Source organism: Pseudorca crassidens, chromosome 17 (genome assembly GCF_039906515.1).
Source record: "Pseudorca crassidens isolate mPseCra1 chromosome 17, mPseCra1.hap1, whole genome shotgun sequence".
NCBI classification, from domain to species: domain Eukaryota; kingdom Metazoa; phylum Chordata; class Mammalia; order Artiodactyla; family Delphinidae; genus Pseudorca; species Pseudorca crassidens.
The window spans coordinates 65,243,395-65,258,046 of NC_090312.1; the positions used below are offsets into that span (position 1 = coordinate 65,243,395).

Sequence of the window (14,652 nt, forward strand, 5' to 3'; positions counted from 1 at the left end):
TAGATACACTAAAAAGTTAAGTAACTTAATTTGAAGTTTAATCTAATTCAAAACAGACACTGTGATGTGAAGCTTTTTCTTTTTTACCATTCACAGTGACCCGCAACAAATTTTTGCTAAAAAAAAAATCTGTTTTCGCAAGCTCTGCTGACTCTGATTTCTGCCCACAGCGTGTAACAGGATCCTCTTAAATTCTGATTTTTTCAATGGAAAAACTTTTACAACTCCCAAACATATTCTGTTACAGTAGTTTATTTTTTAAAAAAACCTTTCTCCCATTTTAATTGGGGTGGTTCAATTCCATACAAACAAGCAAACTCCCAAAATAAGAAAAGCAAGGAAGAGGAGAAATATTAATAACTGTGATTCAATATAAACTATGAGTTTTAGTAATTCATTAAAATATTTTTATGTGCTTCTTTTAAAATACATAAATGGGCACAGGTGGTATTTATTTGGTCTTAGATCGGTTGGATAAGGGTTAGCATTCTGAAATTCAGACCAACAAACAACAACTTCATACACAGGATCAAACATGTTGATTCCTACCTTCCCTCCCCCACCTCCCTCACTTTTCGCATCTGAAAATGGTTAGTACGAAAAGAATAACTAGCTGGTGAGCCTTTCCAAACACCAAAAGACAGGACCCATATATTATATTTGGTTAACGCTCATGGACAGAAGTTTTCGTATTTTGTTTTTTAAATCGAGTGAAGTGATGTTCTGTTCTAAAGCGTCATTTCCCAAATTTTTGTAAAAGGTTCAGTTTCTGATCATCCCCATTCCCAGAAAAAGCAGCTCAGCACAGCTCATGTAAGTGATGGCCCATCACCTGCAAAAACAAATGTTGCATAATTTACCTCCGAAAACAAAACCTTGAAGAGTCAAAAGATGAGATTCTTGAGTACCTGGAGACAAGCTTTTCTTTCCTTAGGATGGACACTTACAAAGATACCCAAGCCTGGATCTAAACAGGAACATGTCTGTGCCCTTCACAACACACCAGCCTCAAGTCGGGTCCAAGAGGGAAGCGACAATCCAGGAACTGACCTTCTCAAGTCCCAGCCACCAGATCTGCCTGAGGCCACAGGAAACAGGAGTGTGTGTGCCCCAGTCGGCACAGTGGGGTAGGGAGGGTGGTATTTGCTATTATAACCCACCAAAACACTTTCCAGAGGGGAGGGAGGAGAAATTAAACTCCTTTTTTTTCTCATGTAAATTGAGGACCCATTCACCCCAATTGGTATTCCACCAATGCCATTTCTAAGATTTCAGTCTTCGATATATTTATTAATAAATAAATCACCCGGCGATTTTCTTTCCAGCACAGTACACCTGTTTTCCATACCTCCTAGGAATCTGTATGCTTGTTGATTCGAGTGAATTAAAAATGGCACCAAGAAAAGGAGCAAGGGCTATTTAACAACGCATTTCCCTGTGTCTCCAATCTGCGCTGTCTCGCACAGAACCTCGTTTCTTGTCACTCTGCTGTTAAGAACAGCAGGCCACAGCCATTCAGGCTGCCCCATCAACTGTGAGTTTTAATTTGAGCCACTTTCACATTTAAAAAAAAAAAAAAAAAAAACAGAAAAAAAACCCAGAAAAAAAAAAAAACCTTACTTTTTCCGCCAACCCATCTTTACCCCGTGTTGCACCACCTAAAGCTTTCAGGCAATGCTCTACTCCGGATCAAGCCAAGCATATCAAGGGTGCCTGCAACACTCACAGGCTAATGAACAATGCACAAAAACAAAAGGAACAGCAAGACTCCTATTATCTGATCTTCCGTAAAACACAAAAACGGCCTTCTCTGGTACAGAGGAAGTGCCAGGAAGCCTGCAGGTGTGAGCCAGTTAAAAGAAAAGGCTTGGGCTAAATAGATTCTTTGACTGTCAGGGATTAGAGTCATGGCACTAGTGGTAACACACATCTTTTCCTTTAATTTACAAAATTTTCTCACGCGTCTGCAAGAGTTCACCCCATCAGGGGCTTTCTGAGGCCATTGAAATGTCTTAAGTTTTAATTAAGTTGGAGTTGTCAGAAGAAAGCTTTTTTGGCACAGAGTCAGGGTCATTAATTACTGCTATCTTTGTTTCTTTCTGTAAAGAGAGCTCTGCTGACTTGTTGGGTTCCTTACCCAGCCTACATTTTCCACCCTGCAGTTCCCATTCACTTCCAAGTGGGACTTGATTAAGCAGTTTACCAATTACTTCCATCAGTGTTAGGTACAAAGAATTTACACAATCTTAAATCTTTAAAAAAAAAAAAAGCATTTCTCATTAGTGGTTTAGGGAACAGTATTAATAACAAATTCATCTAGCCACTGGATTCTTGCATGGATTTTTGCATTTAAATATAAACATCCTCACATTTTTCACATCATTATCTATTCAAGCCACCTATTCATATTCTCACAGCCTGTGACTCTGCCTTTTAGGCAATGCTAATCAATTTTAAAATTATTTACCTTACCCTATAACACAGAACTCTAGCTGGAAATATCCAATTTTGCCTGCTATCTTTTCAATCAGGCCAATATTTTTATTGTTCCTAGATAAAATCGGCTGCCACTATCACTGATAATATTTTGTAGATGTAAAAGAGCAAAAGTTTTAGATAGCTTGTTAGTATGCTTCATACACCTCTAAAATAATTTTTTAGCTATTTGGACCAAGTATCTAGACCAGTACAAATCCTTTAGAATTGACTGTCTTGTAAAGAATTTTCAAAGTTCTAAAATATTACACAGACCTGAATATGTGTCATATATATCTAATGATGTATGTAAAAGTCAGGAAAATCATATTTCTTTTTTAAAAATCATGAATTTAAATTATGATATTTATGGGAAAGTATACTATTTTGAAATAATTTGAAGTTATCTCCCTTACAGTATATAATTTGCATGTGTCCCTTAGAAATATCATACATAATTTCTTATTCTTCCATTTCACAGAAAAAAATAGCACAAGCAAAACAGTTTATTTAATATTCAGAAGTGAGAATGAAGCTGAATAACTCATTCTCTCAAAAATCAGGAAACATAAAATAGAGTAAATGTGAATCAAGACAGATGTATTTCTGTCAGCCAATACGGCTAGAATTAGTCTTTGAACTTAATAACATCTATTTTTAAATCTGAATGAAATGGATGGAAAAAGATTTACAAACCTGGGCAAATTCAATTACCAGAATCACCCATTTCTTCCTGATGAACATATGATACCACTTCAAAATATTTTTTTCCAGTAATCTCATCGTCACCTGCCATGATTAACAATAACAAACGCGTTACCACCAAATATGTGCCATTTCAGACCCAGGGCCCTGAATGCCATAATAGCACTCATCACTATAATGATAATGACTCATTATTATCTGATGATTCTCAGATGAGAAACTTCTGAGCCCAGAATTTGGACTAGACTCTAGGGTGGGGAAAGCCAAAACAACCAGTGCTTTCATTCATTCGGGTCCAAAAATGGGTCGCTTTGGAAGGGATAGGAAAATTCCTGATTTGACTGAATAGCTGATGCTGTCATGTCTCCCAGATAAAACTGTAATTTTTTTTTTTTTTTTGCCAGTATACTCTTTTACTTATTAAGCCTGAAATGATGTGCCTGAAAAAGAGGGGTATAATTTTCCTCTAGTCCTCAATAAAAGTTCTAAATGTCATTTCTAATCCATAGCAAAAGATATAAATTTAAAGTATAGATGAAATAAATTAGATAATCAAATTAGCTACTTAGTTCATTTAAAAAAATCCAAGTTTTCTAAAAAGTAGTGTAGTAATGGTCCTACATAGATTATTTCAATGCCAAATATTAAAATGAAACTCATCTTCCAGGGTTAAACAGTTACAGAATATGAAGGCTCCATTCTCCCATCCTTTGTTTACATATCTTTTGTATCAACCCAGAGGAGACCAAGAGGTAGAAGACCGTTTTTTTCACCTCCAAACCACTTGTAAAAGTGCTAGAATTAAGTAAGCACTTAAGAATTGAGTCAATGTAAACAAAAATATGTATGACATATAAATCATTAAACTCAGAACTCAACCAACTTACTAAATATGATTATAGAAAAAGTATATTATTTACAGATTTAGATAATAATTCTGTGACATTTAACATCATCTAATAACTCTATGAACCAATTTAGCCCACCTCTAGTTTATCTGAATATATCTGACTATAGTATGGATACAGTATTTCTAAATATGGATCTTTCCTATATTAAACTTTTTCTGGATTGTCTGAGTAAATGCGAAATGGTTATGTGGAGTTTGGAAAGTTAGTGAGATACACTTTTTAACCATTTTTAATTCCACAAACATTCAGTGTGCGCACCACGGCAAGCGTTGCACGAGGTACTGGAGATCCAAAGGAGGCCCAGTATCCCCTCAGTGAACTCGTGGCCTCAGAGAAACAAAATGAACCCAAAAAACCTGGTGCGGTAAGGTCACTCCCTGGGGAGAAACAGGAGATTCCACAGGAGTAGATGAAAGGTCCCTCTGGCAGGTCCACCCACAGTTAGCCTTGTGGACAGCAGGTGGAAGGGCAGCCCAAACGAATAGAACAGCGTGTATCATGCCTACAGGTAACAGAAAGTGTGGCATATCTGATGCACTAGGAAGTGTCCTGAGAGGCACATTTGGACAGAATGTGAAGTACCTTGCATGGCAGGCTGAGACTGGACTCAGAACTGAGTGACTTGGGGAGTCACTGAAAGATGTGAAGTGGGAATGAGATGGGTTTAGTCTTCATGTTTCATAAAGACCACTGTGGCCACAGCAGACTGGACGAGCAGTCTGGCTGTATGGCCCTTAAAACAAAGGCCAACAACAAGTATTGGCATAGCTCTTCACTGTTCCTCCTCTTGGCTCCTGGCTTTTGCCCTAATTCTCTTGATACTTCTCAGTCTCCCTTACCCATTACGTGTTTGTGTCTTCCAGAGTTTAGTATCATATTCAGGTGACTCCCAATTTCTATTTCCGACCCAGGTCTCTCCTCTGGGATCGAAATTCATTTCCTACAAACGCCATCTTGGTATATCCCCTTGGATGTCTCAGGGCAACCAAAACTCAAAAACTACAACACTGAACTGATTCTCCCTTTTTACTTGTCCCCTACTCTTTCCCACACTAACTTCTACTGAGTCCTTTTTTATACACTAGGCACTATTCTAAATGCCTTCTGAACATTCTTTGATTCAATCCCCACAATGTGGCCTACAGAGTAGGTACTAATCTTATCCTCCATTGTAGAGATGCCGAAATCGAGGCATGCAGAAATTAAGCAGTTTGCCCAAAGTCATAGTGTCGATGACAGAGACAGTAGTCTGAACCCCTGCAGTCTTTACCATGACACCATATTCCCTCCCCAAGCGTTTCCATTAGTGGCACCTCAAATTAATTCAGAGGTTCATTCCAGAAATCTGGAAGTCACCTTTGATGCTTCTTCTTCCTTACCACCTACCTCTAAATTATCACTCCTTCTTAAATATACCTCTTATTTCTCCATCTGTCAACTTTCCTACCTGTTACCACCTCTCAGGCCATCAACTCTTATTCTTTCTATTCAATTCAGACAATAACCACAAGTGCCTTGAAAAAGCAATCTGATTCTGATTCATGCATTCAACAATTTATAAAACATCTGTTGTATGCCGTGCACTATTCTAGCTACTAGAATTGCAGCAGTGAATATAACAAAGTCCCTGCCCTCACAGAGCCTAAAGTCAAGAAGCAAAAAAGAAATTAAAAAAATAAATACATAAATTCAGGTTTTGATAGGGGCTGTGAAAGAAAATGAAACAGGAAAAAGTAGGCAGAGAAGGTAGGGGTGGTGGAAGAAAACGCTATTTGAGAAGCTAATCTGATAAATTCACGCCCCAAGTTAATACCCTTCAATAGTTTTCCTTTTCTCTTAGGATAAAACCTAAAATCATTAACATGACTCTAAGGTGACTGTATGGCCAGGCCTTTCCAGCTCACTTCCAGTTTAACACCAATTGCCCCTTCATTTAAAAAATATTTCAGCTTTGAAGATTAAGTACATGGTCCTCATACCTAAGGGCCCTGCATGATTTGGCTTCAACCCAACTGTAGCTTTGGTTCATTCATCTTCTGCACTTGCTCACTTTACTCCAACTATCCTGATTTCAGATCTTCCAAGTAAGGTTCATTCCAAGGGTAGAGCTTCCAGAATTCCTTCAGCCTTGAATGCTTTCCTTCTCTACTTTGTCTTATTCCCATTCATCCTCTAAGTCACGGTTTTTCAGCTTAAGAGTCTTTTCTTTTTCTTAAGAAACCTGCCCTATTTCTTCACCTGTTGTACTCTGTATTTTTTCTTTGAAGCATTTATCCCATTGACAATTAAATATTAATATCATTGGTTGATAGGTGTCTGTTTTCTTCACCAGACTAAAGCTTCACGATGGCATGGAATGACTCTTTCAAATTCGTTGTTTGATCTCCAGTACCTGAATAATGCCCAGCACATAGCAATATGCTAAATCATATGGTCAGAAAGAGTAATAGGGAGGCAGAACTAGTGGCAGGCAAGAGAGGAGTACCCGACAGACTGAAGAGTTAATCAGGACAAAATATCTGATAGTACTTCTTGACCGGATGAATATAGTGAGGAGCAGTAGAAAGAAGATTAAATATAGCTTCCTGCTTTCTTTCTAGCTACGGCAAGTGAATGGAGGATTCTGCCATGGACAGAGATGGGAGATGCAATATCATGACCGGGATGGAGAAAGGGATGTGCTGTATTTTAGACATCCTACATTTGAGACACCTGTGGGATGTCTAGATAGAGATGATTATTTACAGCAAAATGTATTTGTTTTATAACAGTGTTATTTTTAATAGAACCTGTGTCAACTCAGGTCCAAGAAAGCTTTAACAAGACTTGTGAAAAAGCTAGAAATTTCCATTTTGCCTGGCAGAAGTGTGATTAAAAATAAATAAATAAGTAAAATAAAAGCCATAGTCTTTATTTTGCCTATCCAGCCTCAATTTTGAGGAAGTAAGCTTCAGCTCACAGTGCTGAGATGGCAGCAGGAGGCTGAGATCCCCACCCACAGGTTTCTGATCACAGTTTTGTTTTTGTTTTTGTTTTTGCGGTACGTGGGCCTCTCACTGTTGTGGCCTCTCCCGTTGCGGAGCACAGGCTCCGGTCATGCAGGCTCAGTGGCCATGGCTCACGGGCCCAGACACTCTGCAGCATATGGGATCTTCCCGGACCAGGGCACGATCCCGTGTCCCCTGCATCGGCAGGCGGACTCTCAACCACTGCGCCACCAGCGAAGCCCTGATCACGGTTTTGATTCCAAAAACGTGTATACTGTTAAGAAGTAGTTAAAAAAAAAAAAAAAAAGTCATAGAATACCTAATAAGATGATAGGAGAAAATGTGATCAATGTAAAATATTAAACTTTTTTGGTTTATTTGCTGTTATTTAAATAATAATTTTTAAGATTTTTGGCTCCATGCACTGATGTATGTGATAATTTGCAAAGAGAATGACATCAAGAGACCCTTTGACTCCAAAAGTAGAGTCAAGTCAAGGTGATTCAATGGAAAGCCTCTCATATAGAGAAAAGTACACAAGGCATACGAGACGATGTCACAAATATAAAAGCAGGTTCATTCTCCATGTTCAAAAGTAAGGATTTTTAGAGAGATCATTCTCATTATCCATCACCCTGGGTTTCCTTGCAATACTTGACATTGCCGGCCACCTTTTCTTTCTTGATATCTCTTCTTTTGACTTCAGTGGAAAGCTCTCTAAGCTCTTATCTTTCTGGTTGTTTCTGTTTTGTCTTTTTTGCTATCTCTTCTTCTTTGTCTTAATACAACATAGATTTTTTTACTGTGCTCTCTCTGTCTTTCAACAGCAAATCTCTCCTATATTATTTCATTTTCTCTCATAGATTAATTTATCTCCTTGATGCAGATCACTCACAAATCAAGATACCTAACAGTGACCTTTCTTCCTAAGCTCACATCACGCCTCTAACAACCCAAAATCTATCTCCACCTTTCCTTCAAATGCTTCAATCCACACGTGAGTTCATTATTCTTCCTTTTAAACTTGTTTCTGCTCCTCCTTTGTGTCCTCTACGTTTCTGATTATAATACAAAACAGAAATGTGGGTGTCATCTCAGAAACCTTCCTTTCCCCTGCCTTGGGCATCTAGTAAGTTGTTAAGTGTTTATCTGTTCTAATACAGTCTTCATCCTTAACTTTCTGCTCCCATTGTCCCTACCAAAGCTAGTTACTTCATGGGCACTACTGTCATCATCCCCTAAATAGCTTGACTATACTCACAAGGTGAGCACTCAGCATCATGGCCTGCATTATTACTCTTTATTACCATTAATATTATTCTTATATCATAGTATGCCAATCCTGTAATCAAAATCCATCAATGGCACCCTACTCTAGTGTTTACTGAATTCCCAAATCCTTAACATATCATTCAAAATTTCACATTCCTTTCTTGATTATTCCATTCCTTGCCCTTACATGCAAGAAAAAACGAACTGCTCACTTTTTTTATTAAATACCTCCAACTTACTCCCTTATCTATTTGCCTTTGTTCATAGTCTCCCCCACTTCCTATCCTTTCCACTTTCCTGTGCTTACATATCCAAATTCCACCCATTATTTAAAGCCAAATCCAAATGTCACCTCAACGATACAGCCACTATGGAGTACAGTATGGAGGTTCCTTAGAAAACTAAAAGTAGAGCTACCATATGATCCAGCAATCTCACTCCTGGACATATATCCAGAGATAACCGTAATTTGAAAAGATACATGTACCCCAATGTTCATAGCAGCACTATTTACAATAGCAAGACATGGAAGCAACCTAAGTGTCCATCGACAGATGAATGGATAAAGAAGATGTGGCATATATATATATATATATATATATATATATATATATATACACAATGGGATATTACTCAGCCATTAAAAAATAAGAAATGATGCCATCTGCAGCAACGTGGATGGACCTAGAGATTATCATACTAAGTGAAGTAAGTCAGACAAAGAAAAATATCATATGATATGCCTTATATGCAGAATCTAAAAAGAGGATATAGATGAACTTATTTAAAAACCAGAAATAGACTCACAGATATAGAAAACAAACTTATGGTTACCAAAGTGGAGGGGAGAATGATAAATTAGGAGTTTGGGATTCAAATATACACACTACTACATATAAAATAGATAACCAACAAGGACCTACTTGTATAGCACAGAGAACTATACTCAATATCTTGTAATAACCTTTATAGGTTATTGGAAGAGAATGTAAAAAAATAATATATACATTTATATATATATATATATATGTATAACTGATTCACTTTACTGTATACCTGAAACTAACACAACATTGTAAATCAACTATATTTCGGTAAAAATTAAATAAACAAAAACAAATGTCACCTCAACAAAAAAGACTTTCTCAAGCACTACAACCAGAAATATCCTTGTCTCCCTTTAAACCAAACATTATTTTATCTGAATCCCTCATGGTGTTTAACATATTTTCTCTTTCATTGCACTTACTTACACACATGCCTTATTTACTCCAACTATGTGTTCTCTATAGGCTGTCCCATCCTTCTCTACAAAATGGATTCAATAACGAACCACGTGCTTCCATTTAGAAAAGTAGTTCTCTTTTAATAGCAATATTGTATTTTGGAAGAACAAAGTTTTACAGAAAGCGCAAAGTTCAATTTTTGCTCTACCTCTTAATAGCTATTTGTCTTTTAGAAGTTAATCCCTTGAAAGCTCAATTTCTTTTGTAAAGTATAGCTAATGCTATCTGTCTCACATATACTTATTTATTTATTTTTGGCTGAGTTGGGTCTTTGTTGCTGCACGCAGGCTTTCTCTAGTTGCGGCAAGCGGGGTCTACTCTTCGTTGCGGTGCGCGGGCTTCTCACTGCGGTGGCTTCTCTTGTTGCGGAGCATGGGCTCTAGGTGCGTGGGCTTCAGTAGTTGCGGCACGTGGGCTTAGCTGCTCCATGGCATGTGGGATCGTCCAGGACCAGGGCTCGAACCCATGTCCCCTGCATTGGCAGGCGGATTCTTAACCACTGCACCACCAGGGAAGCCCTGTCTCACATATTTTTAATAAGATTGTCAGACAATAACACACAGACCGCTGTGTGCAGGTATCTGATAGATGCTGTCTCTCTTTCTTTCCCCATTCTATTTGCAGTAGGTCTCTAAGAAGGCTTATGTACCCACGAATGCTGATTTTACTGAGCAGCATTCAAAGACATGCTGGGAGAACAAGAGCACGTGAGATCTGGGGATGAAGAAGGCCAGCCGGCCAGGAGAACCCAAGCCATGTTTCCTAGTCATTAGGGCAAAACTGAAGAAAACACAAAGGTTTACCTAAAGAATTTGTCCCAACCCAGAAATATCAACATAATGTTAATATAAGAGTTAAGAAAATGGAAGGAATTGGAACTAAAGTACACTGACTAAATATAAGGGGATGTAATAAGATGCTTTTACGTTACCTCATTTAATCTCCATTTTACTGATAGGGAAACTGAGCTCCTGTGAAATGAAGACACCTCTGTCACCTATCTGGTAATAAAACTGAGATGCAATCTTAGGACACGCTGATTCCTATGCCTGTGTCATATTTATTGCATCATGTTGAGACAGATAGACAGACAGACAGACACACACACACACAGAGACACCCCTTTATGAGAGAGACAGAGACAGAGAATGAAACAAGGGAACTCTGATTCTCTGAAGAGTCTGTCTTTCAGCTGGGTTTTGACTGGGAGTAACTGAATATTAGAAAGGGAAAGAAAACTATATTAATAGAAAAGCTAGCATGGGTCCCAAGCTATGCTGGACCAACAGAACGCTGCAGACTCATTCTTGAGAAAGGAAAAGTTCCATTTTCTTGAGATAATAAATTATTCCTTTCACTAATAATTGAAAAGCAGTAAAAACACCTTTTTGTACATTCTAAAAGAACTTTTAAAGAATTATTATAAAATGTTTCAATAAATCAATATTCAGATAAATTGCTCTCAAAATATTCTGCTGAGCATTATTTTACCAGCTAACCTCCATTCTGAACCAAAAAGAGAAAAGGGGAAAATAACTAGAAAATTTGCTATTCTGATCTTAAATCCATAGATCCTTGTAAGGCCTACAAATCCCATGAGATATTCATTTTTGATAATCAATAATACAGGATTCAATATTTTCCAGAGCCCCTGGCCACAGAAATAATAGTGTTTTTACTTTTCGAGCAATAACTAAAATTGGATATTTCCTCAAAGAAAGGTTATTCATATACTTAAGTTACGTGTGCTTCTATGTTATGCTATACATCACTTTAAATATCCAAGTTGCAGTAACTTTTGAATAATTTGTTAAGTCATAAGACGGCCACACAAAATGTTGATTTGATTAAGCTCTCAGCAACCTCCCACCACCAAATCACATTAAAATTGGGAGAAAAGAAACACAAAAATATTTGCTAGAACCAGAATTAAGACATTAAGATGCTTCTTAATAAAAATCCCCATTACTTGAATAAAACTTTTGACATCAACTGGCCTACATGATCAATTTTCAACCTGTCCTTTTTAACACTTGCTCCACAAGATTTCTAGAAAATACGGCAGTACTATTATCATGTAATTAATCATTTTTCAAAGTTCCACCCTATTTGTGTCTAATACTTTTAACACTTTTTATGTTCTAGCCATTTCTTCTATCACTGAGGGATATAAGACACATTAGAAAGCTTTCCCTGATTTCTCTTAGCTCTTTAACTGTGGTCATGCCATATATGTGTTATGATATAGCTGAAAGCATGGATTTTTGAAGTGGGATAGATTGAAATTTGGATGCTGCTTCTTTAATTAATAGAAGTATGATCTTAAGTAAATTATTTAACCACTAAGCCTCATTTTTCTCTTCTTTTTATTAAGAGCTATAATAACTGCTGCATGGGCTGATTTTGAAGATTAAATAAAATAACAGGTATGCGGTACCTAATAGTACTGTGCCTGGCAATGCAGCAGATAGGGAATAATCTGTTCTATTGCCCTTTTTGTGGCAGTCTATATTCTGGCATTTAAATTCCTTTTATCCTCATGGATATTCAGTAATGATATAGGAACACTGATATCATGCTACATAACAAGCTGTCATCCAGGTTTGGTCCCATGTCACTTAGAGGTGATATCTGCTGGGATTATGGTTGTTTATTAGAGAAGAAAAGTTCATTTCATTCAAGATATATCAACATATACTTATAAAATATTAATATTTGAATAAAACTACCTTTAAATATTTATTACCCAAATTACCAAAAAAGGAGCATACACCAAACTATGCTCTGAAATGGATTCTTTGTAAGAATTTTGGCACATCTACAATTTTATATACTCAAGAAGTCTTCATACAGACAAATGTGTGGTTTAGTTAACATTTATAATGAGTTTTTAAATTGCAGTTTCTGGGACAACTTTGTACAAGGATTTATTATTGTATTTAAGTAGTGTCTTAAGGTATAATTTTTATGGTCTATTAAGCATAACTATCAAGTACCTTAAACACAACTAAATGAGGTGGAATTACTGTTAACTTGTATTTTAGGTTACCAAGTGCCCAGGCAATTCCAACCTACTGTATCCGGAATGGTATTTTATGACAGCTCGTGACTTTCTACGTTGAGCTTCCTTGACTTAAAATTTTTATGAGATTGAAAACTGGCCTCTGAGATGGTGACTAAAAGTTGGGTCATTAGCCTTCACCTTTTAAGAAATAATGTCTCAGCAGGTTGTATTTGAACCACTTGAGCTCCAGGAGGTGTTAACAGAGTTGTTAATTAACCTAGGTCTGGAACCTATTGTGAAGAATTCCAGAAAGCTGGAACAATAGTGAGGTACTGCTTAACCCACAGCAGGGAAGAAATGACTTTTGCTTCCAATAACATAGTCAAAAAATTTAATAATATGGATATTAGGTTAAAAAAAGAATGGCAACCTGAAACTAATGGTCAGAAATAGAGGCAAACTGACATTGCCTCCGAAAGGACCAGCTGGAGTGGGAATGGACAGAGCTGGACATTCAGAGATTCCGTCTTTTTGGAACAATCTCCATCTCTACATATGAATATGAATAGGCAGTAAAAGAAACAGCAAAATGGCATCTCTTCTATATTCAAGTCTTTGACCAGCTCAAGTCTTTGCTTAAATCATCCAAGATTTCAAAAATCCACAAGGATAGAGATTTCATGGCTTTCCTTGCTCCTAAGCTTGTTCCAAGCTTGTTCCTAAGCTTGTTCTAATGCTTAATTATCCACTTACAGCTGAGAAGATCTCAAGGTGAAAATAATCTCTACTTAATTTCACAGTAAACCCAGTTGGTCTATAGAACTAGAGAACTGGCTAGCATAAACAAATAAACAAACAAAAAAATTTCTCCATTTCTTGGACTAAAGTTACTAAATACTCCTTAGTCATCCCCTTTCCAGATTAGTATCAGTGATATTGACAATTTCCTTTGAGAAATTGTGTAAAGTGTTTTAATGAGCTTTGTCCCTGTTACATTTCTCTATATAGCTTTTTTTTAAAAATATGTAATCCTAAACTCTCTATATAAGATCTGACCAATACAATGAGAGAACCCCTATTCCACTCTCAATGCCCCAATACTCCTTTCATTTTGTTAATGTTGTTGAGATCAACCGTATAATTAAAGAAATAAATGATGATTACAAACATACGAATATAAAGTTTAGGTGCTACAATAAAACATGTAAAAATTAATGTGACCCATATGCTAAGATGGATCTTTAAACGATAAATCATCCTTATTAACACTTTTAAACCAGAAAGTTTATAACATGCATGATTGTTACTCTTATCATTTGTACTTGGACATACCTTTTAAGCAGTTTGTATAAGTGCTTATAGTCTGTATTTCTTAGGTAGAACCAAAGTAAATTTTGATTTTTCTCTTTTTACTTCATTTCCTCAATAACAATCAACTATGATATTTATGAGTTTCTCCTGGAAACACGTTTATTTACAACCATTATTGTATGTACCAATAAATCACGTTCTTGATTTTATTCATCAAATGTTAATGGTTCTGCAGACACCCACCTCTCCCATCCAAGGTTCTCACTGCTGAAGGGTCTCAGGCACCAGAAACTCTGAACCATAGGTTGGAAATTGCCTATTCATGGGGGGTGGGACTAGACAGAGCGGAGCGGCAGAAGGACCTCCACATTAAAGGTAGGAAAACCTAGGTCCTGATAAGAGAAGAAGGCACAGAAGAAAGAGGAAATAATGAGAATGGCTGCCCATCCTCAACATCTAGGTGCAGGGAACAAAAACCATAAGAAAAATAAGGTTTAATAAAGATGAGAGATAGAAAGAAGAGTCATAAGAAACCCTTTGATCCAGCACCTCTTAAGCAGAAACGTTTCAAGGACAGATCTTGTGTGATATTATTTCCAGAGAAAGAATAATATCCCTTTGAGGAAGTTGGGATTAACATATACACACTACTATATATAAAATAAATAACCAACAGGGCCTACTATATAGCACTGGGAACT

The 14,652-nt window shown here is 36.9% G+C and overlaps 1 protein-coding gene across 1 annotated transcript in view; it reads right to left on the reverse strand.

Moving 5' to 3' along the window:
* The window catches only part of ZFHX4 (zinc finger homeobox 4), a 181,854-nt gene that overhangs the window by 87,980 nt on the left and 79,222 nt on the right, over positions 1-14,652 (reverse strand).